This window comes from Zingiber officinale, chromosome 4B (genome assembly GCF_018446385.1).
Source record: "Zingiber officinale cultivar Zhangliang chromosome 4B, Zo_v1.1, whole genome shotgun sequence".
In the NCBI taxonomy this organism is placed as follows: Eukaryota; Viridiplantae; Streptophyta; class Magnoliopsida; order Zingiberales; family Zingiberaceae; genus Zingiber; species Zingiber officinale.
Window position 1 is genome coordinate 86,311,657 of NC_055993.1, and position 27,457 is coordinate 86,339,113.

Consider the following 27,457-nt stretch of genomic DNA (forward strand, 5'->3'; position numbering starts at 1 on the left):
TAACAGTACAAATTTATCTACCAAACCATCCACAATTTCCAGATTTAAAATCTTCTAATTACAAATGAGTGCTTCTAATATCCTACTCTCATTTCTCTTCTTTTGTTATTTTTAATCCATCGAATCCTTCATAAATCAAAACCTTCTAGCCTGAGGTAACTCAATGAAAGGACTAGAATCCTGGCATTCGTTCTACGTTTCAGAATAGGAATTGTCTGACTTCATTCTGGACTAGTGATCTTCAACATGGTTAGTCAAACCATATTCATTTTCATAATAAAGCCAATTTTAAAACATGTTTGAATTCAGCTGGAAACAAATAATACTAAAAAATGTAGCATTCACATGGATAAGTAACAGCACTCAAATAATGCATGAGAATTTGAGCACAATGAGCATATCACTATGTAACTGAATAATCGTGTAAAATTATATCTACTATAGCGGAATCTTATCTAAACTCATAGACAATACATATTAGAATAATGAAAATATGTTGGTAGGATGAACAAAATAACTAGATATTGTTACCTGGCCAAGTTCCTCATTCAAATTTGATGTACGTGCTAATGCAGAGGTGTTAGTGTCAGCATGATACATACGCAAATCTTTGTTGATAAACTGAGGGCATTGAATGAATTTGATCATCTGACAGTAAAACAATCACATAAAGTTCTAGTTATACTAAATGAAACACATTGTGAATTTGAAATAACACTCACCTCAACAGAAACATAAAGAGAAATGGGTATGACGGTCGAATACAATGTTATCAGTGTGAACATAGTCAGAATTGTGACCTACAGAAGGACAAACTGCATATTCAGTCCAGGACAAATAACTGTTAAAAATTTTCACTATTAAAATTTTTCACAGTTTACCACAAATCTATTGCTAGGATTAAACACTTGTTCCACATCTCCAAAAAGTTCAAGGTTATTATTGATGAAGATTCCACTTAAACATACCAAACAATTACCGTCTTAACAGGAACAAAAAACTGAATATGTGTGCATAAATAAGAGACATCTATTTTAGAACGTATAGATACTCCAAAGACATCTATTTTAGAATCAAGAAATACAATGATTTTAAATACTATACTTTTGCATATTGCAATTTTTTCTTAATCTTAACAGGAAAGTTTAGAAAAAATTACACATGCAAAACAGCATATGTGATGAGTAAGTTGCATGAAATGTTGTTATGTTTATTCTATAAGTACACATTTACAAGATAGCATTTCACATGTGAGCTTAAAAATTATCAAATCAGCCAAAACATTACGGTTATGAGTTATTTTTGCACACCAGTTGATTGCATATGGAACTTAGTGGTACCTCAAGTTTAACATGCATTATGAAAGTACCAACTCAAGATATATCTGAAAGGTACATAGTTTTTAAATTTGTATAATTTTTCCATCATTTCCTTGACTATATCTTTACTGAGAAAGTTCCTTGAACATAATTACTTTTGCGGCATGAAGGACGTCGCTTAGAATGTTGGGTAAAACAAAGGGAAAATTTTATTTCACTTACCAGGGTTTACTCTCTTTTTCAAAAGCTCTCCAAAGTTTTAAAATTAACAAAATGCCCCCCTTGTGTTTTCAAACTCTTGTCACTTTACCCCTAACCACTAACACCATTACTTGATAGAAAAGCAATATGGCACATAAGTGACACACCCATAACACCATTAGTCCATTAGCTGGTATTAATGATTAAGGGTTAAAATGACAAAAGTTTCAAAATTCTAAGGGTAATATTTCAACAATTTCAAAACTCAAGAGAGTAATTTGATAAAGGAGCTAAACTTAAGAGGAAGAAATAAAAATTTCCCTAAAACAAATGGCATCTCTTTTCCATGGTCTTAGGTATACTATACCAATGTTCTTTCATACATTAACAAACACAAAGTTACTTGAACATAATTACTTCCACAACATGATGGTAATCACTTGAGAACGTTTGATAAAACAAAGGGAAATTTTCATTTCACCACCTAGAATTTGCTCTTTTTTCAAAAGCCCTCCAAAGTTTTAAAATCATCAAAATACCCCAAGTATTTTCAAATTCCTGTAATTCCAACCCTAACTACTAACATTGTTACTTGACAAAAAAGCGACATGGTACATAAATGGCATACCCATAGTATCATTAATGTGTTAGGTGGTGTGAATGATTATGGGGTGAAATGGCAATCGTTTGAAATTCCAAGGGTAATATTTCGATGATTATGAGACACCATTGAGCATTTGGATAAAGAAGCTCAACTTCAGAGGAGGGAATAAAATTTTATAAAACAAATGGCATCTTTTCAATAGTGTTAGGTGTGCACGATACAATGTTCACGAGCTTTCATACATTAACCAACACAAAGCACATGATCTAACTGTTATTTCAACATCATCTTCTTCATAATTCAAACAATTATGATTAAAGTATCGGATAGCATGACACGAAAATAAAGCCCCAATATATCATAAAAAACTATGTCAAGAACTTCTTGAGCATAGATTGAGCCCTAACATATCATATAGTTCCATGATGGAATAAGATTAATGTAACTGATTCCAATAGTTGGAACTCACAGATTGCTCATTTTATACGAAATATAGTAAAAATGAAATATAGATTCATAAAGAAACTTAAGTTGACCTTCCAATGGCTCCAATCAGATGAAAAACAAAACACCAAAAAGAGTAAGTACAAGTTTATCGAGTTTTCTCTCCAATGTACTTTGTTTTGAAGGGACACTCATAAAGTTCATGATAACCTGTCAAATGATTATCAGAGGCCATAACTACATCGAAGTTGTTTGAGGAATTAAAACAACCAACATGTAGATCAGGGATCTTTTAACCACAAACCTTTGTTTCATGACCAGTAAAAATAACAGCTCCGACAATGTATTGTGTGTTTCGAAGGCTGCAGCCCTATAGAGGTTTATAAACACTATAATGAAAATGAAGAAAGTCCACTAAACTAAATATCCTGTTCCACATGCTGCAAAATTCCAATAAACTAAAAATCCACAGTTGGTGCATGAGTGCATCGAATTTGGCAGATGAGCATGTGCAGGCCATGAAATTGGGAGGTGGATAGGTGAACAATTGCACTGTGTTGTAGCTTCTTGATTTACAGAATAACATGGAGGAAAATTCTTATTCACAGAATGTTAAGAGTGATACATGCAGTGGGTGCAGGGGGTGTTTATCTAGTGTGTGCAGGGTATGTTGGTAAAATTATGTGTTATATTTATCACCCAATCTCTTTTCCTTATGCCATGAATTGCCTTCCATACCCTTCTTCATTCACAACCACCCCACGCAAAACTGCAAAACAACCCCAACCTCTCTTTTTCTTCCACTTTTCCTGTGTGAGTAGAAGTCACCCCCTAGCCTCCTTTTTCACCGAGCAGTTATTTCCTACTCCCTTCCTGACAATAGCAATCCTTCCTTTCCTCACCTCCCTTTGTCCAACGACCAAGCAGAAGCACTCTTTCCAAGTCCCTTTCCTGTTTTCTGGTGTCTGTAGGCAGGGTGCATTATTGCATCTTGCTATAATTTTGGGTTTTCATGTGCAGTGTGATTGTAGAATTGGTATTTCCTTGCTATTTTCATTTTTAGTAACCCACGAGTGTGCAAGGACAATCTATTGCAACAAGGAGACACTTTTCTTCCACTTACAACAATATTTGACATTACTACGATGAATCACGTCTTCTATAAGTAGGTTCCTCTTTTATTTTGTTTGAATCGAGTAACATTTGAAGACGAGGCTATCAAAAGATTTGGAAGGTTGGTTTTGTACAGTGTACTCAAGAGTGGAGCAGGAGAATCAGATAAACTGATTTGATAAGAGATGATGTTCGATGGGCTAAACCAAACTTGTTAAGTGTGTATACTTAAACAATTGTTATAGGGCCCTACTATTTCTTGCAAGTTTTTGAGTTGAGGGCTATTCGATGAAAAAGGTCAGTGAAAATGATGATGGTGTACTGAGGATTAATCTTGGGGGTTTATTGTTTGAGTTAAAAAGGTTGAAATTAGACTATTGAGTGATGGTTGATGTGGAATTTGAGTGTAAGAAGACGGTGATTTGGAGTTGAAGTGAGGCAGTGAAAATTATTAGAGCATCCACACCAGAATCCTCATCTTAGGGTAAAAGAACTACTTTATTAAATTTAGATATTCATTTTTCACTACACAATATATCAACTTCCCTATAATTTGCCATATATATATTTTTTTTTTATTTTTCTCTTTCCTTCATATTTTTTATTATTAGATGGAGGAGAGAGACATTTTTTTATTATTAGAGGGAGGAGAGAGAAATACTATTTTAATATTTAGGGAATGGAATCCATTCCCTAAATTTAAAGAACTACTATTCATAAAATGTATATTTACGGAATGGGTAGGGTAGCTGATGCGGATGTTTTTTTTATGCAAAATGTAAAATTTAAGGTAAAAGTTTAGTTTAGGGTAATTGATGTGAATGCCCTTAGTCTTATAGCTGTACCTTGGAAGTTAAGATGTGAGGCTAGATTGGGTTGAATGTGATTGAGTGAGAATAGAGTTAAGCGTGGTGTAGAAATTCTTATGGAGAATCTAGAGTTACCTTGTTAATTCATCTGCATGTCTTTGCTCATGCTATCAGATTAGCCTCTAGCAGTTTCTTTTCTCCATGCATCATATTAACTGTTATATATGTGAATTAAGAATGCAACACATATGTTGTTTTATATGGTGATCTGTTATCCTGATATTATTCCATATGGCTTGTATATGCAGTAAGGTAGGATTATTGTTTCTCTAAGGTAAAACATAATTTAGCTTGCATTGTTAGTGTTGGTACTACACATTCAGGACGACAGATATTTGAATTTATACCTTGGTTAGGATATGTTGAACCAAAGGCATAGCATTACAAAATACTAGTTAAAAATTACTTGAAAGTGATCAATTGCTCAGTATAAGATACTTGTGAATAATGATCCTTTTGTGGATAAAGCCTTTGGCCTATAAGATGATTTGGAACATAATAAGTATACCAATTTTTCTCTCCTCAATGTAGGTTGGTCATGTCAATGAGAATGAGCTTGAGCTAGCTGTGGTAGTCACTCATATAGAGCATGCACATGGTATCATTCTCTATCACAGTATAAGAAATACAAGGGCACCGATGGGTGGGTCAAACCATGCTCATTTGCTTGCAGTCTATCATATAGCAAGTGGATGATAAATTACAGTATGATTGTTTATTTATGGTGTGAACTACAGTGCGTGTATCTAGTTTATCATTTTGCAATTACACTTTGTCTATATTCATTTTAACCATGTTGTACAACCTACTTGGTTCTACCCACTAGCTCCCCTTTTCTTGCAATTCTAAAACCATAAGAAGAAGGTTTATAGATCTATAAGTTTATTTTTGTTAGAAGAAATGCTCTAAGAACATTTCACATGATTTTGCAAGATTTTAGATTTCCTCGGTTCTTCTTATTCTATTTTGCTTCTCAATGGAAGATATATATATCTATTTTGATACTCATGTTTCACTTTACATTTGTTTCTAATTGTATAAGAACTTGATCTATGTTATTTGGCTTTTACTTGGTAGAGTCTTTATCATATGATGTGGTTGCAACCGTGATGGATTTCATGCCATACCATTGGTCATAGGGACTCACTAGGAAATGACAACAGGTATTGAGGGAACCAATATTTTCAAGAGTGTCAAACCTGTTGTTTAGGATGCACAAAGAGAGATGGAAGTACAAAAAGAGTAAATTGTCTATATTTTTGTCCTTATTAATACCTGGATGGGAAAAAGATTTTACGTGTTTTACTTTGATTTTATGTTTTCCCTTGTCATATAGTTTGGGTCTTTTGAATAAAGGTTACGTATCTGAATACCTTCAGTAAATAATAGCATCTTTTCAAGCCTTGTTGAAAAATCAATATTGTCCTTGTACCACAATGGCCAAAGCTAATGGCTAACAGGACAACTTTATCCTATTAGTATAACTTCTGAATGGCAAAAAGATTACAAAACAATAAGCAAATATGTATGGAATAGTGAGTGAGACTGAATCTAGAATATGACAAGCTTCTTTAAAATGACAAAAGTGTGATTGCAGTTTGTCTTTGTTAGTGAAACAACATATATTGCAAAAATAATAAAAGTGGGAATATAAATCTTCATTGTTACTCTAAGTATAATTTGATTCAGAGAGAGGGGTAGTGCCTGATTTTCAACAATAAGGTTTCCGGAAAAGGTGTACAGTGAATTGTTTGGTTGTTCACATTGTATTTCTCCTGTGCACAGAATGTTGGCTAGGGGTATTAGTTGGATATCATGGAAAGTTTGCATGCGGAACAGACAATCTTCATTAGTCAATCAAGCTAGCAAACAGTTGTAAGTGGAGAGGCTCTAGCATAAGAGAAATGGTTCACAGTTAAGATACCAAAAAACTTGGTAATAGTTTAGTTGCATAGTCACAGCAATTTAGAAGAGGTTAAACTTCTAAGCTAAGCAATGTAGTTAGCAAACAAATCTAAATTCTAACAAAATATAGAGGGTCGTCTAAAGCATAACCTCATTTGTGCAATTACTAACAATGGAGATCTATATTTTAGGAAAACTCATTTGTGCAATTACTATGATGATGATGATATAAGAGTTTCTTAAAAAAGGATCAAGTATGAAGATCTCTATGCAGCATGAGGTGCATACGATCCTATACAAACAGACCTAAAGAAACTAATAGGAAAATAAGTATTAGGAATCAGGTGGCTCATGCAATTAGTCATGTATTTTAAAATACCATAAACAAAAATCAGGAAATGAAATGTCATGCAATGCTCCGAGTGGATTGCCAATCTCTGGTTGTACTGGTTGGTGGGTTGAACGAAATGTTTTGCCCATGCCTAGTACGGCCGGGCATGAAATTTTAAACCATGATCAAACCTACAAGATTTTGACAAAAAAAAATCAAAAATTGAATTTTAGTGAAAAATATAAAGGGCAGCCCGGTGCACAAAACAGCCAATGTGGGGTCCCGAGGAAGGGTCGGACCACATTGGATCTATTGTACGTATTCTTACATGCATTGTAAGAGGTTGTCTTCAAGACTCAAACCTATGACCTCCAAGTCAACAGCAACTTTCCCTTTCAATTTCAGTGACAAATATATCAAAAGAAAATACTCAATTGCAACATAGAACTATGCAAGTAAATCACTTTAGGATATCCAAGAGACCATCTTAATAGCTTCAGAAACAATCTTACTAGCTGAAAGTCAAGCTGCTACTAGAGAATACATAATAATAATATAATATATATGTTTATTCCCTGTTGCATTGGCGTCCATAAGACAAAAGAGAAGAAGTCAAAAATCCCATGGTGTCATCTGGTTAGTAAGGTCCTTGTGAATCAGCTATAGGCTCATGTCTCAATGGAATAAGAACACTGATAAGAAAGTAATTATTGAACTTAATCATCAAAAATCAACCAAACCTTTGAACTCAGCAGCTTTCTCAGGAAATATGCAATACCATGTTCTTTCTAAAGCTTTTCTTATCTTCAAATTGGTTTCCCCATACAGATTTGCAGTCTAAAACAACATATCGGACGTGTAAACTATCAACTATAAGAAGAATCAGGATTCATAAATTCTGACATTCAAATTCTTGAACAAATCTTCCATGTAGGCATATCAACACTTCATGTCCTTAAAGTTAAAAAGAAACCTCAATGTAGCAGACTCCATCAGGATTTGTACTAGCTAGGAACAACAAATCAGCAGAAAAAAATTCGTCATGCTTGACCTGCTCGACATTGAACATCATTATAATATCAGCACATGCACAGACCACAACTGAAGTTCTAAAAACATCGAGGATTGATCTATCTTGAGAAGAAAATATCGATGCAAGAAATGCATACATGACAAAAAAAAAATGTTTGGAAGTAAAGCTTTAAATCTGCAAGTCCAAATTCATCAATAACAGCTACTCAGCAATTTTTTGACATTGAAATAGCCAAAAAAAAACTCTCATTTTGCTTTAAATGTCTAGAAACAAGCAAAAGAAATTTGACACTAAATTCAAAAGAGTACTAATCTGGGCATTGGATCTCCTGCGATAAGACACAATTTGGTTACAAGGAATGCAAGACAAATACATCACTAAACTTTTGTTTGCAGTGGAAATTGAAAATTCTGTGTTCGGCCCACTTCTTCAAAACATGAAATCAAACACAGGTTCGAAAACATCAAGTTAGAGAACTATGTAATCTGAAATTATTGAAGTTAGTTAGTATCAAGTGATAAAAACAAAAGTTAAACACCATAACTACATTTTAAAGAGGAGTGAATTTGTCATTTTCCAGTGTTTCCTAAGCATGCCACGTCCTCAACACTTGCAAAGCTGTCTCACACATCAACCTTAAGTGCTCCACGCCTCCACCTGCCCCACATCATCATGTATATCAAATACTAATTCACATAACATTTTGTAGGGGTTCCCATAAGCCAGCAGATGTACAAAATTTCAAGCTTAAAAAGTTGAAAGGAGTAAACTTTCTATGCACTTCCTCTATTATTAGAATCTAAAAGGTTCCGAAAAAGTAAAGAAACAAAAGATTCTGTCGAGGTCTTAGAGGCAATGCAATAAATCTTGGAAATATTCATGCAAAAAAATATTTTCTTCAAATAAAAAAAATGTCCACAATGCTAAATATCTAAAGTAACTGCTCTTCAACGAATATAAATCCAAGAATTATTAGCAACCACAAAAAAAAAAAACAGATTGTTACAAAGAGTTGTATCGAAGTTTTATATCCTACCTTAACAATGACGCCAACTTGCAGCTTACTCCAGGTAGCAGTTTCCCAATTTTCACCTTTACACATCAACTGGACTACTGTTGATTGCAATATCATTTTGAAAACGCTTCTGTATTGAAAAGCGAGTTGATTGAGAGAACAAATAAAAACTTTCATATCAAAGCTTGCTCAACACAGAGATGAGAAGAATAAAAAAAATAAGGGTAGAAGTTTTGCTAACCCAATCTTCAAAAGCCTCCTTAATAAGGGAGACCAAAAGAACTAGAGGAAGAGGTACCACATTAGTTACAGGAGAAACTGGACTGCAAAAATGACAATAAGTTTAGTGTAGTGGATACAAAAAAGCATATTTGAAGAACCAATATATTAAAAGTTGCAAAGGTTGTCCTAAAAAAAAAAAATACCTGATTGGTGTAGTAGATAAGATTGAAATCATGAGAAAATACAGATTAATAACTCGCCTAAACTGTGAGTTTAATGGAAAAATTGTTTTAGGATTTGAATAACAGATATATGAAACTAAATAGACTTCAAATGTCTGTACAAAATAAACAAATATTCTCCAATCAACAAATTTGTGAATGAAATACCTGTTCAAATAACCCCTTGGGTACAAATATCAGAATATTGTATTTCGTTGTCAATACAGAATTAACCTGAAATAATAATTTAGCCACTAAGTATATCAGTCTTAGAAAAGTAATAAGATAAAAAAAATGCCAACATATCCTGCAACAACTGTCAAATAAGGAATCAATTCAAGACAAATTTTACATAGAATATGAAATTACTAAGATCTACAGGTTAAGCTAGAAAAAATAAGCATTGAAAGAAGGAATCCAGCCTGGTATTCATATGAACACAAATGAATGTTGCAAAAGAAAACTAACTACCATATACAATAGCATAAGTGTTGTTAAGGTCTGAGGTACAAAGTTGCTTGATCAAGTATATAACAGACACTCAACAAATAACAACAAATTAGTGTGATTTTCCCATCACTATTGCTTGAGCCTTGCTACTAAAGGAGTTAACCGTGTATCTGCAAAAGGATTTCCAGAAGTAATAATAGTTTAGGATTATTAATATTGGTCTTGATATTATGATAATATATTATGTATTATTAATTTTGTTACTATTAATATTATAGAATTAGATATTATTATAGTTAACAATATGATTATTCAAAGATACATAATTTCATCCAAGGTTTAAAATTTCAAGTCGTGCCGGAGTTTTGGTTTATAACCGGGATGATACGGTATTGATATCATATTGTGCCTTGCCAATGCGGATTGGGTGCTTTTTAAAATAAAAAATATATTAATTAAAAAGTATTTTTATTAGTATTTGATTGCTATAGATATCTTTCTAATAAATCATCTCCATTTTCATTCTTAAAGAGATTTTTTCATTAGTCAATGTAACAATCTTTAGTTTTATTGTTTATTTTGTAAGCGCATGAAGGAGAAAAAGAAGCAAAAAGATATTATGGGGAAAAAAGAATTAATTGAAAAATAAAATAAAAGTGGAAAAAAATTAACGGCCTAAATCCTAAACTCAAAACCCTATAAATATCCTATAAAATTATGAAACAAAAAAATAAAATAAAAATAAAAAAAGGCCAAGCATGGCAGTGGCAAGGCGAGAACTCTGTGAAGCAGCCACAAGATCGCAATGGTTTCTCGACCTTGCGGAGGCCTCTGCAAAGGTATCGCGAGCCTGCTTTCACCGCCAGTGTCGATGTCGAATGGGTATCGGTGCTGGACCCTTGCTGGAATGGTAAAAACTGCTCATTTCGGGCGGCATGGATTGGCACCCCAATTCATGATTTCATTCGTCTTATAATTTTTTAACGTCTTTTGAAATCTCATATATGAAATAACTTTGTTTTATTTGTTTTTTTTTACTGATTTGGATTCCATCAGTCCCGAGCAATCCATTGACAGGGGTACATTTTTTAACAATTTGATCCTGATACTAATACCAATACCAACTTTGATTTGATCTTGAAAGTAATATGGATACCACTTTTGGCAATCATGCTTTGCTTATATCCCATGATTTGTAGCAAAGATCTACAGATGTGAATACAACGATTAAAATGTGACAATACCACAATCATCAAAACGAAAAAACTCTTATTTTCTTGTCAGATTCACAGGCTACCTGTTTGTCCCACTTCCATCAAGTTGCAAGATAACACTATACTTACAGAATGTTAACTAAATCAATCATGTTTTTTATCTTGTGTCATCATCAGCTTCCTCAAAGAATGCTCAAAAACATGCTAGTAAGAGCAAGCTCCTAACTGCTATTACCTTAATTCAATTTGTCAGTGACAAGAATATTTTTGTTATACTTGTAAACCTAACCCCATCCTAGGATCTTATTAAAACTGTTCTCTACTTAAAGAATTCTATTGTTCTATCTGAATAGTGAATGCTATAAATCAATCAACATATTGTCATAACTTCCTTAAGAATACTGGGAAGCTAAATTGCCTTTGTTGAATTTGCTAATCATAGGCTATCACATCTGCAGCTATAAACAGGTCAGTACATTGACAACCTAGGAATTCGAAATCAAAGCAGCATAACAGAGAATGTAGTAGATGGGACAATTCCTAGAATCTAACGTTGACACTTGGGACACTTGGGGATAGCAATCTAGAAGGCGCTAAATTTACCTTATATATATATATATATATATATCCCAAAAAGAAGCTATGAGAGACTTAGAACAATTACAATTTTTTAACTGGAATTGGATTAAACCTTTTTGCAATGACTTCCTTGCCTTAACTGTCGTATTAGGAAATTACTGTAACCTAGAATTAGGAGAAAGACTATTTAGTAAACTTCCAGGGGAATTAGGAAAAGAAATACACAAGGCCTGAACAGACATGAAAGTAGCACCCCAATATGACAATATTGGAATACGTATACAACATATTATTTTTGTACTAAAAGAAAAATGTACTTATATCCATATTCAAAAACAACTTAAAAATCAACAATATGGGTTCTGTAATCAAATCTACACCCCCGAACAGTATGGCTCAATGATACCTAAACAAAAACAAAAACATTACCGAAATACTAAAATAACTACACAACCAGCTAAAACTAAAAATGTCAGGCCAAGCAAAACATATTATGTTTGAAAAAGCAGAGAAAAGAAACCGTATTTAAATAAAGAAAAACATGTCAGAAAATACAAACCAAATAAAACTTATGCTAACACTATTACTTGTTTTGCTTGTAATGAACCAGGACATTTATCTTCTGCCTGCCCAAATAAGAAAAACCTATATACAAGAGAAGCTAAATTAGTCACCTGTACAAATTTAGATCTAGTAGAAATTCAATCAGACGTCTCAGACACATCTTCTATTTACTCTATTATCTCCGTAGATGACATGGAAGAAGCTCCCCCCTCTTCAGACTATAGCCTAGTAAATTACTTCTTACAACCTTCGTATTACACAGATTTCGACTACATATCATTAAACCTAGAACCAGAATTATGGGACGACTTTCCTCCCATAGACACAAATTTAATGCTCACACAACTAAATACAACTTTAAGTGAATCCAATTGTACACATGATTGGAAATTAAAAATAGGAACAAATAATATACCTTGCTATTTGTGTAGTTATTATCCCGCAGTTGATAAAAGAGGTACCTGTATAAATTGCAAAAAGCAGGCCTATAATCTTTGTCTCCATAACTATTTTAATGTTCTAATCCCTATAACACAGCACACTAAAAGCAGTACTAGAAATATCTTTTTAGAAACAAGAATATCAACATTAGAAACTAGAATAAATCAACTAGAAGCTCATATGGATATGATAACAAACCAAATAGAAGAACTGGTCTCATATAATTCTCCACCACCTGACAAGGGTAAAAGTTCACAACTCACAGAATCACCAAACATTGATATGGTTTTCATAAAAACCCCTAGTATTTGTAATACAAATAGAACCCTGGATGTTAGGGTAAAATGCCTAATAAATATACATGGCCATGAATTTATATTATAAGCCTTCTTAGATAGTGGAGCTACTAATTCTACTATAGATGAGACCACACTTCTGTCCATTTTACCCAAAACTTTCATCAAAACCTCATCCCAACCTTTAATTAGTACATAATTTGACGGACAGCAACTTACTAATACCCAATTTGTCACAAATATACATATAAAATTTTATAATAACTGTGGTACCTATAGCGCTCCCCAAACTCTCTCCAAATTATGGGTTAAACACTTATTACATCAGAATATCCACCATATCCTGGGACTCAATTTTCTCATAGCACCAGACAGAGCATTTTTTCTTACTAAAGATTATGTATGCTCTATTGTTCTCCACCCCAATCGTAGCACCTATTGTTTCAGACTACCCCTCGGTAATTCAGCCTCTAAAAGCTTCAGCAGAAACCAGAACTAGTCTATTGATACCCCTTGCCAGTGTACGGTCAAAGGAACATGTAAACAGACCCCTCTCATGTCATCTTGTGAACTTGCTTTTTCTAAATATCAGGAAAACTAGACTTACTTGGCTGGACAAGCCCGCTAAATGATCTTCCTTTTTGGGATATTCCTAATTATCTGCTCCTCTCCAAACAATTGCTTCAGACTATCAACACTCATCAACCAGATATCGATTCTCTCATCTCCCGCCTAGAAAAACTAGAAATTATTGGAGACAACCCAACCAAATACTGGGAGCGAGAAAATCTATTGTAAATTAGCAATTATTAAACCTGATCTCACTATTAAGGCCCAAGATTTAAGATACACAAACTGGGAAACTAAAGAATGCAAAACACATATCCAACAATTACTACACTTAGGAGCCATTCAGAGATCTACCTCCCGACATAGGAGCCCAACTTTTATAGTAAATAAAGGAGCTGAACAAAAAAGAGGTCAATCCCGAATGATATTTAACTACAAAAGGCTAAATGATAACTACCAGGAGGATGGCTACAAAATACCAGATAAAGATCAACTTTTGAATAAGATACAACATTCTAAATGGTATTAAAAGTTTGACATGAAATCAAGTTTTTGGCAGGTAAGGATGCACCCAGACTCTATAAAATGGACGGCTTTTTCCTGCCCAAAAGGCCACTTTGAATGAATTGTTATGCCTTTTGGTCTTAAAGTAGCTCCTCAAATTTTTCAACGAAAAATGGATGATATTTTTTGGAATATTTCTCATTTCACCTATGTTTACATAGATGATATTTTAGTCTTTTCCAAAACTAAACAAGAACACTATGCCCATTTACATACAATCTTTAATCTCTTTGAAAAACATGGTTTGATTATTTCACAAAAGAAAATGAAACTAGCAGTTACAAATGTTGAATTCTTAGGAGCCGAGATAGGCCAAGGAGAAATCACCTTACGACCTCATATTTCAGCTAAAATTCTTGCCTTTCCCGAAAAAATAACATTAAGAGCGTTTTTAGGACTTCTAAATTATGCAAGACCCAACCTAAAAGATATAGGAAAAATTAGTGGACATTTATACAATAAGACATCTTTGACTGGACAAAAACATTTCAACCAACAAGCTATTGCTTTAGTTCAGCAAATTAAATAATTGGTTAAAACTATTCCTAAATTAACTTTATCTCTTGACTCAGATTATTTAATTACTGAAATAGATGACTGGGAGACTGGCTGGGCGGTATCTTATATCGCAAAGCATTCAAATATGAACCTAAATCAACAAAAGTCTTATGCTGATATGCCTCTGGAGAATACCACGAAAAAGGACACTTGACATCCTTAGATTATAAAATCTCAGCTGTTATTTACTGCTTACAAGTTTTTAGATTATTTATTTGTAACAAATCAGAAATTCTTATTAGAACAGACTATGAAGTCATAGTTAAATATGGTCAACAAACGAAAATAGACAGAAAAGGCCTCAGTACAAAGAGTTGGTTAAAATTTACAGATACCATAATCAACAAGGGACTTAAGATACAATGGGAACATATAAAAGGGGTTAAAAATTCCTTAGCAGATACATTATCACAACTGCTGCATTAACTTTTTACTTTTTGAGCTTACAGGATGGACAGAACAAGGAAAGTTCGCACTTTTTCCACCAAAACCATGCGTTTTGGTACTCAGGATTTAAAGCTATTCACACAACCAGAAGATCATTTTCGATTGCTGGCAGAGACAGACTTGATCACATCCAAAATTGTCTTATTGACAATATTTGACATATCCCTACACTTTCAGGGAGCTCTGGACATAAAATTGTTGTGATTAACGCTCTTTCCAACTATTTCCTTACTACCCAGGAAAGAAATCTTTCCTGTTACGTAGTCTTTTCAAAACCTCAGGCAGGGGTATACTCTACATGGGAAGAAACCAACTTAGCCATTCAAAACTTAGAACATCCATACTTTAAGGGCTACTATTCGCTTGAAGAGCCTTTTACAGCAGCCAGAGCCCATCTAGGACCACATTTCTTTATTAGTACAACTCTGCAAACGACATCAATACAAGCTACTAGCCCTGATACAAATACTTTCACTTATGTTCAAATTGTACAACATACTCATGAACTTCATCAACAGAACACAGCATTACTCCTGTCAGACCAGAGTACCTAACTTTAGCCCAACTTAAGAAACAAAATAAGACTACAACTTTACAAAGAGCATCTAAGGTGCGCCTGGCAAGATTACCGAATACTATTCCTGAAGACATTCATACTTATGTTCGCAGTTTGGCTGAAAAATCTACTTTACAAACTTTTATCGAATTATGTGAAGCCCTAAAAGTTTTTCACAAAACACCTCCTGAAGGAATGACCATTGTATATGAAGCCGAATTCAGCCCAAAACTTAAATGCCAAAAGAAAGGACCACCTTGTCTGGAATCAGATAAATACGGATGTCAATGCCAGCTTCTCTATGCTTTAAGAAGAGCTAACATGGATTATGAATCCTACATCACTACAGCTTACAAAGGGAGACAAATTACCCCTTTTACTCTTCTAGACTATGGACTCCTACATAAATTATGGGTTCATGACCCAGATTCAGTAAAAGATTTCCCAAAGAAACTTGGTACTGTTATTTCTACTGCATTAGAAGAAGAAGAAACGTTTGTGGTATGCACATTTGACAGTACTCCTCCAGAATGGTTGAACCTAAAAATCGAGTCAACCTGACATTTAGTTAAAATTGACGTAAATGAAGTTGGAGGTTACCAAGCCGAGCTAGAAAACTATCCTACCGACCTAAACTGTGATTGGGAAGCTCCTCCCTCCTTTTCTGGCCAACTTAAACATTGAAGAGTTTCAGTCCAAGGGACGCCGACTTGAAGATCCAGATACTTATCTCCTGGTTGGAGAATCGTTTATCGAAAAAATTTATTGGCCGAAGGATATGGGTACCAGGTTCTTTCCTTTTCACTTTACTACTCAGCATACTACTCTGTTTCAACACTACCAAAAGAAGACAAAAAAAATGAGTAACAAGAGGTCAGCAAGCTTCGCCCTTTCAGCCAGAGCCTACCGAGATGCCTTAGCCAGACGCAGAGCACCAATCCAAGCCTCCAGCTCACAAGCACCATCGTTGGACTCAAGAGGAGAAGATAACATTGATAATATGGTTGACAGCTAAGACTACTATAACAGTAATCAACAGTGCCACCACTAAGACAGTACTACTTTCCACCTGTCTCACTTTTCTAGCTAAGACTACTACAACAGTACTTACAGTGTCACCACTAAGACAGTACTACTTTCCACCTGTCTCACTTTTCTAGATGCTTTCCTTCATCTCCAAGCAAGTGCTTCCTTCCTCCCGAAGTCATCTCTCCCTATAAAAGGCCCTTCTCTTCTCCCTCCTAAGGCATCCACTAGCAACTCTCTTTCCCTCTCTCTCTCTTTGCTTCCTCACACTCCCTTATTCTCAAGCTCTCTTTTGAACGCCCTTCCTCTCTTTCTGTAAGTATGTAAGATATGCCTATTTCAGTATGCAGTGTCTAAATATTTCTGTTTTAGTATGTAATTTTCTGCTTGCAAGTCTGTAAGATAGTTTTCTTCCTGAATGCGTTTTCTTCTTGAATGTATATGTTGTATGTACATATAAAATATCTGGCTAAATACAACATAATACTACTCACTTTTCTAGATGCTTTGTAGGAGTGTTGTAGCTGATTCTTCATTCATAAGGGTATATCTTTCTTCTTCCCCATCTGATAAGTGCAATGGTTGGGTTTGTCTATAAAGTGAAGTAGAAAATGATAACAACCCTTGATGATATAAGCGTTTTGGGTTTAGTGTATTTGATTATTCATTAGAGAAGGTGTCTAAGTTTTGGTAGATATCTATAAATTCTTCTAACTGATAAGTAGCCCGAGTACTTGTAGATTTTTTTGGATATCATAGAGAGATTATTTGGAGGTCTTAGTGTATGTGATGATCCAGAAAAACTTTCAACTTGTGTTTTTGTTTGCAGAGCCATTAGAAGGTGAATCTTGTATTTTTAGAAACTTATAAGTGGTAGGTGGGTGTTTCGTAATAGTTTTTCCTAGGAAAAGTTTATCAAGATCTTTATTTATATTTTCTAATGTTTGCTTAAGATCTTGTGTCTGGGTATTTTTATGTATGTGGTTTTCCAAAGTAAGAATTTGGTTTTCTAAGACTGTAAATCTATAATGTAGAGAAGTAAGTAGTGCTTGAATTGTGTTGTTCTGTTGTACTAGAATTTGATCTCCTTAGTTAACTAAGGCAGAATTGCTATAGCCATTTGAATTTTGCAAATTGTTGGGAATAATCTAATGTTGCCTTAGAGTGGGAATTGGAAATTGTAGCTTGTTCATAAAAGGTCCGAATAGGGTCTTAAGGCTCTTATACCAATTTTTTATTTTATTTTATTTATTTATTTTTAACTTGATCTTCTAGGTCTTCTAGTGAGTCTCACCTGCAAAAGAGCTACAAGAGAACCAAATGCCCCAGCTATGTAAGATGATGGCTACTTAATGGCCTTCCTGAGTAAGCACAGGTCTTATTTTAGTTTACTTATTTTTCTACAGTAACTGTTTACCTTTGAGTTACATAGAAAAGGACTAAAGAAGATCTAGAAAAGAAGTAATATTATGTTGTATTTAGCCAGATATTTAATATGTACATACAAAATATACATTCAAGAAGAAAACGCATTCAGGAAGAAAACTATCTTACAGACTAGCAAGCAGAAAATTACATACTGAAACAAAAATATTTAGACACTACATACTGAAATAGGCATATCTTACATACTTACAGAAAGAGAGGAAGGGTGTTCAAAAGAGAGCTTGAGAATAAGGGAGTGTGAGGAAGCAAAGAGAGAGAGGGAAAGAGAGTTGCTGGTGGATGCCTTAGGAGGCAGAAGAGAAGGGCCTTTTATAGGGAGAGATGACTTCGGGAGGAAGAAAGCACTTGCTTGGAGATGAAGGAAAGCATCTAGAAAAGTGAGACAGGTGGAAAGTAGTGTTGTCTTAGTGGTGACACTGTAAATACTGTTGTAGTAGTCTTAGCTAGAAAAGTGAGACAGGTGGAAAGCAGTACTGTCTTAGTGGTGGCACTGTTGATTACTGTTATAGTAGTCTTAGCTGTCAATCATATTATCAATGTTATCTTCTCCTCTTGAGTCCAACGATGGTGCTTGTGAGCTGGAGGCTTGGATTGGTGCTCTGCGTCTGGCTAAGGCAGCTCGGTAGGCTCTGGCTGAAAGGGCGGAGCTTGCTGACCTCTTGTTACTCATTCTTTTTGTCTTCTTCTGGTAGTGTTGAAACAGAGTAGTATGCTGAGTAGTAAAGTGAAAAGGAAAGAACCTGGTACCCATTTCCTTCGGCCAATAAATTTTTTCAGTAAACGATTCTCCAACCAGGAGATAAGTATTTGGATCTTCAAGTCGGCGTCCCTTGAACTGAAACTCTCCAATGTTTAAGTTGGCCAAAAAAGGAGGGAGGAGCTTCCCAATCACAGTTCGGGTCGGTATGATAGTTTTCTAGCTCGGCTCGGTAACCTCCAACTTCATTTACGTCAATTTTAACTAAATGTCGAGCTGACTCGATTTTTAGGTTCAACCATTCTGGAGGAGTACTGTCAAATGTGCATACCACAAACGTTTCTTCTTCTTCCAATGCAGTAGAAATAACAGTACCAAGTTTCTTTGGCAAATCTTTTACTAAATCTGGGTGATTAACCCATAATTTATGTAGGAGTCCATAGTCTAGAAGAGTAAAAGGGGTAATTTGTCTCCCTTTGTAAGCTGTAGTGATGTAGGATTCATAATCCATGTTAGCTCTTCTAAAAGCATAGAGAAGCTGGCATTGACATCCGTATTTATCTGATTCCAGACAAGGTGGTCCTTTCTTTTGGCATTTAAATTTTGGGCTGAATTCGGCTTCATATACAATGGTCATTCCTTCAAGAGGTGTTTTGTGAAAAGCTTTTAGGACTTCACATAATTCGATAAAAGTTTGTAAAGTAGATTTTTCAACCAAACTGCGAACATAAGTATGAATGTCTTCAGGAATAATATTCGGTAATCATGCCAAGCGCGCCTCAGATGCTCTTTGTAAAGTTGTAGTCTTATTTTGTTCCTTAAGTTGGGCTAAAGTTAGGTACTCTGGTCTGATAGGAGTAATGATGTGTTCTGTTGATGAAGTTCATGAGTATGTTGTACAATTTGAACATAAGTGAAAGTATTTGTATCAGGGCTAGTAGCTTGTATTGATGTCGTTTGCAGAGTTGTACTAATAAAGAAATGTGGCCCTAGATGGGCTTTGGCTGCTGTAAAAGCCTCTTCAAGCGAATAGTAGCCCTTAAAGTATGGATGTTCTAAGTTTTGAATGGCTAAGTTGGTTTCTTCCCATGTAGAGTATACCCCTGCTTGAGGTTCTAAAAAGACTACGTAACATTTCCTGCTGGGTAGTAAGGAAATAGTTGGAAAGAGCGTTAATCACAACAATTTTATGTCTAGAGCTCCCTGAAAGTGTAGGGATATGTCAAATATTGTCAATAAGACAATTTTGGATGTGATCAAGTCTGTCTCTACCAGCAAATCGAAAATGATCTTCTGGTTGTGTGAATAGCTTTAAATCCTGAGTACCAAAACGCATGGTTTTGGTGGAAAAAGTGTGAACTTTCCTTGGTCTATCCATCCTGTAAGCTCAAAAAGTAAAAAAGTTAATGCAGCAGTCGTGATAATGTATCTGCTAAGGAATAATTAACCCCTTTTATATGTTCCCATTGTATCTTAAGTCCCTTGTTGATTATGGTATCTGTAAATTTTAACCAACGCTTTGTACTGAGGCCTTTTCTGACTGTTATATTTATTGACCATATTTAACTATGACTTCACAGTCTGTTCTAATAAGAATTTCTTATTTGTTACAAATAAATAATCTAAAAACTTGTAAGCAGTAAATAACAACTGAGATTTTATAATCAAAGGATGTCAAGTGTCCTTTTTCGTGGTATTCTCCAGAGGCATATCGACATAAGACTTTTGTTGATTTAGGTTCATATTTGAATGCTTAGCGATATAAGATACCGCCCAGCCAGTCTCCCAGTCATCTGTTTCAATAATTAAATAATCTGAGTCAAGAGGTAAAGTTAATTTAGGAATAGTTTTAACCAATTGTTTAATTTGCTAGACTAAAACAATATCTTGTTGGTTGAAATATTTTTGTCCAGTCAAAGATGTCTTATTGTATAAAGGTCCACTAATTTTTCCTATATCTTTTAGGTAGGGTCTTGCATAATTTAGAAGTCATAAAAATGCTCTTAATGTCATTTTGTCTGGAAAGACAAGAATTTTAGCTGAAATATGAGGTCGTAAGGTGATTTGTCCTTAGCCTATCTCGGTTCCTAAGAATTCAACATGTGTAACTGCTAGTTTTATTTTTTTTGTGAAATAATCAAACCATGTTTTTCAAAGAGATTAAAGATTGTATGTAAATTGGCATAGTGTTCTTGTTTAGTTTTGGAAGAGACTAAAATATCATCTACGTAAACACAGGTGAAATGAGAAACATTCCTAAAAATATCATCCATTTTTCGTTGAAAATTTTGAGGAGCTACTTTAAGGCCAAAAGGCATAACAAGTCATTCAAAGTGGCCTTCTGGGCAGAAAAAAAGTCGTTCATTCTATAGAGTCTGAGTGCATCCTTACCTGCCAAAAACCTGATTTCATGTCAAACTTTGAATACCATTTAGAATGTTGTATCTTATTCAAAAGTTGGTCTTTATCTGGTATTTTGTAGCCATCCTCCTGGTAGTTATCATTTAGCCTTTTGTAGTTAAATACCATTCGGGATTGACCTCTTTTTTGTTCAGCTCCTTTATTTACTATAAAAGTTGGGCTCCTATGTCGGGAGGTAGATCTCTGAATGGCTCCTAAGTGTAGTAATTGTTGGATATATGTTTTGCATTCTTTAGTTTCCCAGTTTGTGTATCTTAAATCGTGGGCCTTAATAGTGAGATCAGGGTTAATAATTGCTAATTTACAATAGATTTTATCTCGCTCCCAGTATTTGGTTGGGTTGTCTCCAGTAATTTCTAGTTCTTCTACGCAAGAGATGAGAGAGTCGATATCTGGTTGATGAGTGTTGATAGTCTGAAGCAATTGTTTGGGGAGGAGCAGATCATTAGTAAATATCCCAAAAAGAAAGATCATTTAGCGGGCTTGTCCAGCCAATTAAGTCTAGTTTTCCTGATATTTAGAAAAAGCAAGTTCACAAGATGACATGAGAGAGGTCTGTTTGCATGTTCCTTTGACCATACACTGGCAAGGGGTGTCAATAGACTGGGTTCTGGTTTCTACTGAAGCTTTTAGAGGTTGAACTACCGAGGGGTAGTCTGAAACAATAGGTGCTACGATTAGGGTGGAGAAAAATAGAGCATACATAATCTTTAGTAAGAAAAAATGCTCTGTCTGGTACTATGAGAAAATTGAGTCTCAGGATAAGGTGGATATTCTGATGTAATAAGTGTTTAACCCATAATTTGGAGAGAGTTTGGGGAGCGCTATAGGTACCACAGTTATTATAAAATTTTATATGTATATTTGTGACAAATTGGGTATTAGTAAGTTGCTGTCCGTCAAATTATGTACTAATTAAAGGTTGGGATGAGGTTTTGATGAAAGTTTTGGGTAAAATGGACAGAAGTGTGGTCTCATCTATAGTAGAATTAGTAACTCCACTATCTAAGAAGGCTTATAATGTAAATTCATGACCATGTATATTTATTAGGCATTTTACCCTAATATCCAGGGTTCTATTTGTATTACAAATACTAGGGGATTTTATGAAAACCATATCAATGTGTGGTAATTCTGTCAGTTGTGAACTTTTACCCTTGTCAGGTGGTGGAAAATTTTATGAGATCAGTTCTTCTATTTGGTTTGTTATCATATCCATATGAGCTTCTAGTTGATTTATTCTAGTTTCTAATGTTGATACTCTTGTTTCTAAAAGGATATTTCTTGTATTGCTTTTAGTGGGCTGTGTTATAGGGATTAGAACATTAAAATAGTTATGGAGACAAAGATTAGCCTGCTTTTTGCAATTTATACAGGTACCTCTTTTATCAACTGGATAATAACTACATAAATAGCAAGGTATATTATCTGCTCCTGTTTTTAATTTCCAATCATGTGTACAATTGGATTCGCTTAAAGTTGTATTTAGTTGTGTGAGCATTAAATTTGTGTCCATGGGAGAAAAGTCGTCCCATAATTCTGGTTCTAGGTTTAATGATATGTAGTCAAAATTTGTATAATACGAAGGTTGTAAGAAGGAATTTACTAGGCTATAGTCTGAAGAGTGGGGAACTTCTTCCATGTCATCTACGGAGATAATAAAGTAAATAGAAGATGTGTCTGAGATGTCTGATTAAATTTCTACTAGATCTAAATTTGTACAGGTGACTAATTTAGCTTCTCTTGTATATAGGTTTTTCTTATTTGGGCAGGCAGAAGATAAATGTCCTGGTTCATTACAAGCAAAACAAGTAATAGTGTTAGCATAAGTTTTCTTTGATTTGTATTTTCTGACATATTTTTTTTATTTAAATACGATTTCTTTTCTCTGCTTTTTCGAACATAATATGTTTTGCTTGGCCTGACATTTTTAGTTTTAGCTGGTTGTGTAGTTGTTTTAGTATTTCGATAATATTTTTGTTTTTGTTTAGGTATCATTGAGCCATATTGTTCGAGGGTGTAGATTTGACTACAGAGCCCATATTGTTGGTTTTTAAGTTGTTTTGAATATGGATATAAGTACATTTTTCTTTTGGTACAGAAATAATGTGTTGTATACGTATTTCAATATTGTTGTATTGGGGTGCTACTTTCATGTCTGTCCAGGCCTTCTGTATTTCTTTTCCTAATTCTCCTAGAAGTTTACTAAATAGTCTTTCTCCTAATTCTAGGTTACAGTAATTTCCTGATACGACAGTTAAGGCAAGGAAGTCATTACAAAAAGGTTTAATCCAATTCCAATTAAAAAGTTGTAATTGTTCTAAATCTCTCATAGCTTCTTTTTGTCTAATATCTAAACCTTTATTGGCATCTCTTGCTGTAAAAAGTCTGTGGATAGTATAACAAAAATTAAGTATATTATTTCCTGTGAAGCAATCCTAGCTATTTCTTCAGAATTAGTAGTTTTATAGGATTCTCATGTTGCTCTAGATACATCACCTAAATAGTTTTCTCCTACTCTTATCATAGCATCACCAGATTCTATGTCTAGTTCATGTTTTGCCTAGTAGTTTCTTTTAACAGAGACTATCTACTGTTGTAAGTAAGTGTCATACATTTGTGGGGCATCACATTCACCTATATTAAGTAAGACTGAATTCTTACCAAAATATGTAATTTCTGGTGGTCTTCTTTTCCCTATAGTTCTTAACAAAGGATTATTATTGATATAAGGGTGAATTTGTGTTCTTGGAGGATGTCCTCCATAATCCATAGTTCTCATGAAACTTTCTGAGTATCTTACCCGTAAAGGTTGTGGTGTATTGGTAGCACTAGATTCTGCAGGATTCATTAAAACAATGTTGGAAAAAAAATCTTTCTTTTTAGCTATAATATTATGGTCTTCATCAAAGTATAACATCCAATCTTCATCTAGCTTATGATGTAGTATGTCAAAAGTTTCTAATTCTGTAAGATCTTCTTGTGTAAAATAATTAGCTATTTCAAATGGAAGGTAGACGTATTCATTTAAATCATCATAAAATAAAAAGTTGTCTTTCTCTTTCTGTGAGTGTGTACTGATTTCTATATTCATTAGATTTAAAACAAGTTGGTTGTCTTCCTAGCTGTCTTCTTGAGAAGTTGAGGGCTTGTAATTATGAAATCTTACTATTGATTTGTGTCTTTATAGATTATGGATTCTCTTGGTTGTAGTGTTTGTGGTGTAATGTTTAAATCTAGGTTAAGATTCCAATCTAATCCAGCAAGTAGGTCAGACGAAAAGTCTTTAGGTTTGATGAAATATATTCCCCTTGTTGTAAGGATTTCTATTATGTTATTAATTTGTATTTTGAAACTGTTGTTGGTGCTAGTCATTGTCTTTCCTAGAAAAATTATGTCTATTTGGATATTATATTTTTGAAAATCTCCATATCCCCTGGCTTGAACAGAAATTTTAATATGCTCAATAAAATCTGGAATAGTCGTATTAAAATTGGGACAAAAATACGTGATTCTTATATTACTATTCATATCTACTTCTATAAGTCCAATAGTCGCTTTGTCATTATCAGAGAACCTTGAGTCATATAGTACTAAAAAGACTTTAGCTCCTATACTTTTCTGATAAGCCCTCTTAGGCCAAACACAATAAGTCCTAAGTGGATATAATTATATTTTCTTTGTAGGAGTGCTCTAGCTGATTCTTCATTCATAAGGGTAAATCTTTCTTCTCCCCCATCTGGTAAGTGTAATGGTTGGGTTCTATGATGTCTATAAAGTGAAGTAGAAAAGGATAACAACCCTTGATAATATAAGCGTTTTGGGTTTAGTGTATTTAATTGTTCATTAGAGAAGGTGTCTAAGTTTTGGTCGATATCTATAAGTGCTTCTAATTGATAGGTAGCCTAAGTACTTGTAGATTTTCTGGATATCATAGAGAGATTCTTAGGAGGTCTTAGCATATGTGATGATCCAGAAAAACTTTCAACTTGTAGGTCAAGCCACTTTCAGGAAGACTATGAGCACTCGTAGCTGCCTTAGATGTAGAAATCACATCGTTAAACAGTCACTAGATGGTGCACGCTTGAATCCATTTATACATGTTTGGAATTTTTTTTTCATGTAGCTTCTTCCTGTACACCATTGAGGATGCTAACTGACAAATACTTAAGAATGAATTGAGAGAGGTGTATTGAAATACCATAGATATAGTGTGATCACAGATCTAAGTTCTGACGGAATCAGAGTAATTCAGTTCAGATAACAATAACTCAAGCATCTTGACTTCCAGTATCCAAGAGAAGATAATAAAATCATTACTACGCATCACAAATATCATTGCAGCGATTGTATTCTCTAGTAATACATTCCTTTTTTTCCCACGAAAAGATGAGAATTCGAAAATGATGTGTTTGTCAAAAGCAGAAGTGACAACAGCACAACAACAGTATTAACCTTGAATCTAACCAGGAGGTTTGCCTCCCGGTAATTGCAGACGATGGTTCGATGGCTGAGGGGGCGGGGCTGCACGGGGCCGAGCCGCACCGTCTGGGAAGATGCCTGCCGGAGTTGTGCGGCCTCTGGACTCCTTGACGCGTTTGACTCACCCAGCCGCGCCGTCCGTACCCTCTCCCACCCTTTGCTGTCCATCCTCGCTCAGCCACCTCAAGAGATCAAGCCCTAAGCTTCTCTTCCCCGACCCCGTTACTGTCCTAAATCCACTTTCCCTCCCCTCCTCGATCAACATGCTGCAGGTTGATTGAAGAAATGTATCCGAAAGAAGATTTCAATAAGCACTCGAGTTTACTTCTCGGATCTCATTCCATCACCGAACCAATAAGAGGAGGATCGACGTTTGAGGATTCCGAATACGGAGCGGCGGCTATCTCCACTTCGTCACAAATCGCGGTGTAGGGGCGGACAGGTCGCCCGGGGTCGATTATAATGCCACGAGTCCAAAGGCCGTTGGCGTCATTTCTCGTTATAAAAAGGGCCAAGTCGAAGGAGTTGAGATCCTCTGTCCCCAAAATGGGGTGTCCCCATGTCCCCTCGCCGATCGGACGATCATGATGGCCTCGTGATGTGCACTGCATCTTTGAGATATGATTTAACCCGTCCGATCGGCGAGGGGACATGGGGACACCCTAGTTTGGGGACAGGGGATCTCAACTCAAGTCAAAGAGCCGATAACAGATTACAGAACGGGAGAGAAAAGAGAGCGTTCCGTTTCCCGGGACGATACTTAGAATGCGTGAATGATTTCAGACGGCGATCGCGCTTTTTATTTCTTGGACTTTGGCACTAGCTAACGTCTGGTTTGGTGAGTATTCAGATTAATTCAACCTACAAATTAATTAAATTAATTAAAAATTAATTTAATGTTATTTAAATTAAAATTTTATTAAAATCAAATTAACAGAATTAAATTAAAAATTAATTATTTCACTTAATACTAATTAACTGAATTTATTTTAAAAAAATACAAAATATATATAAAATTAATACTAAATTAATTGAATGTTCACCCCTAGCTAAGACAACCGTTGTCATAAATGACACGAGTATATTTATCTCGTTGGAAATGCTTTGGGAGTGGCTGCGACTATGGTTTGAATCGGTTCGATAAATCGAAGTTGAGGGTTTGATAGTTTGGAATTGATGATTCAAAAGGATATATATATCTGAAATTGACAGGATGAACTTCCTCATCCCTTCATTATAACTTAAGAATTGAAGTATAAAGCGATTGAAATTTTGAATATGGGTGGAAATGATGAAATTGTTACAGTTATAAGGGTACAAATAAAATTTCATATTAAAAATACATAGAAAATATCATAAACTTATAAAAAAAAAAAGATATCATCACTTGTTCGAGGTCTTTTAGATAAAGTCTAAAAATAAAATGTTCAAGGTCTTCTAGATAAAATCTAAAAATAGAATTATAAGAGTTTAAATTTAAAGTGGATAATATCATATCATTATCATTACAGAAATATTTAAATTCGTCCCGTTCTAATCATTAATATCATAGTTCAAATTATCAAAAGATTTAAAAATGGATAATATCATCCTAATAAAAATGAATTATTTATTTATAAAAATTTAAAGAATAACCTACATTAAATCGTAATCATTAATAAAAAATACAAACAATTAAGTAATTTGAACCATTAAAAACAAAACCCTCCCTACTTGTACATAGATGAGAGAGTTGAAATTTTTTAACTCTTACTTTTCTTTTAGATCAATAGTGGAAAAAAAACCTATATTGATTTGTTACTAAATAATTAACTAACAATTAAGGATATCAATTTGTTATAGCCTAGGTGGATAGAAGACTTTCATCCA

The 27,457-nt window shown here is 34.5% G+C and overlaps 1 pseudogene; it reads right to left on the reverse strand.

Moving 5' to 3' along the window:
- LOC121978363 overlaps positions 1-26,057 on the reverse strand; it is a 45,371-nt pseudogene extending 19,314 nt beyond the window's left edge.
- Between the last annotated feature and the right edge of the window lie 1,400 nt (positions 26,058-27,457).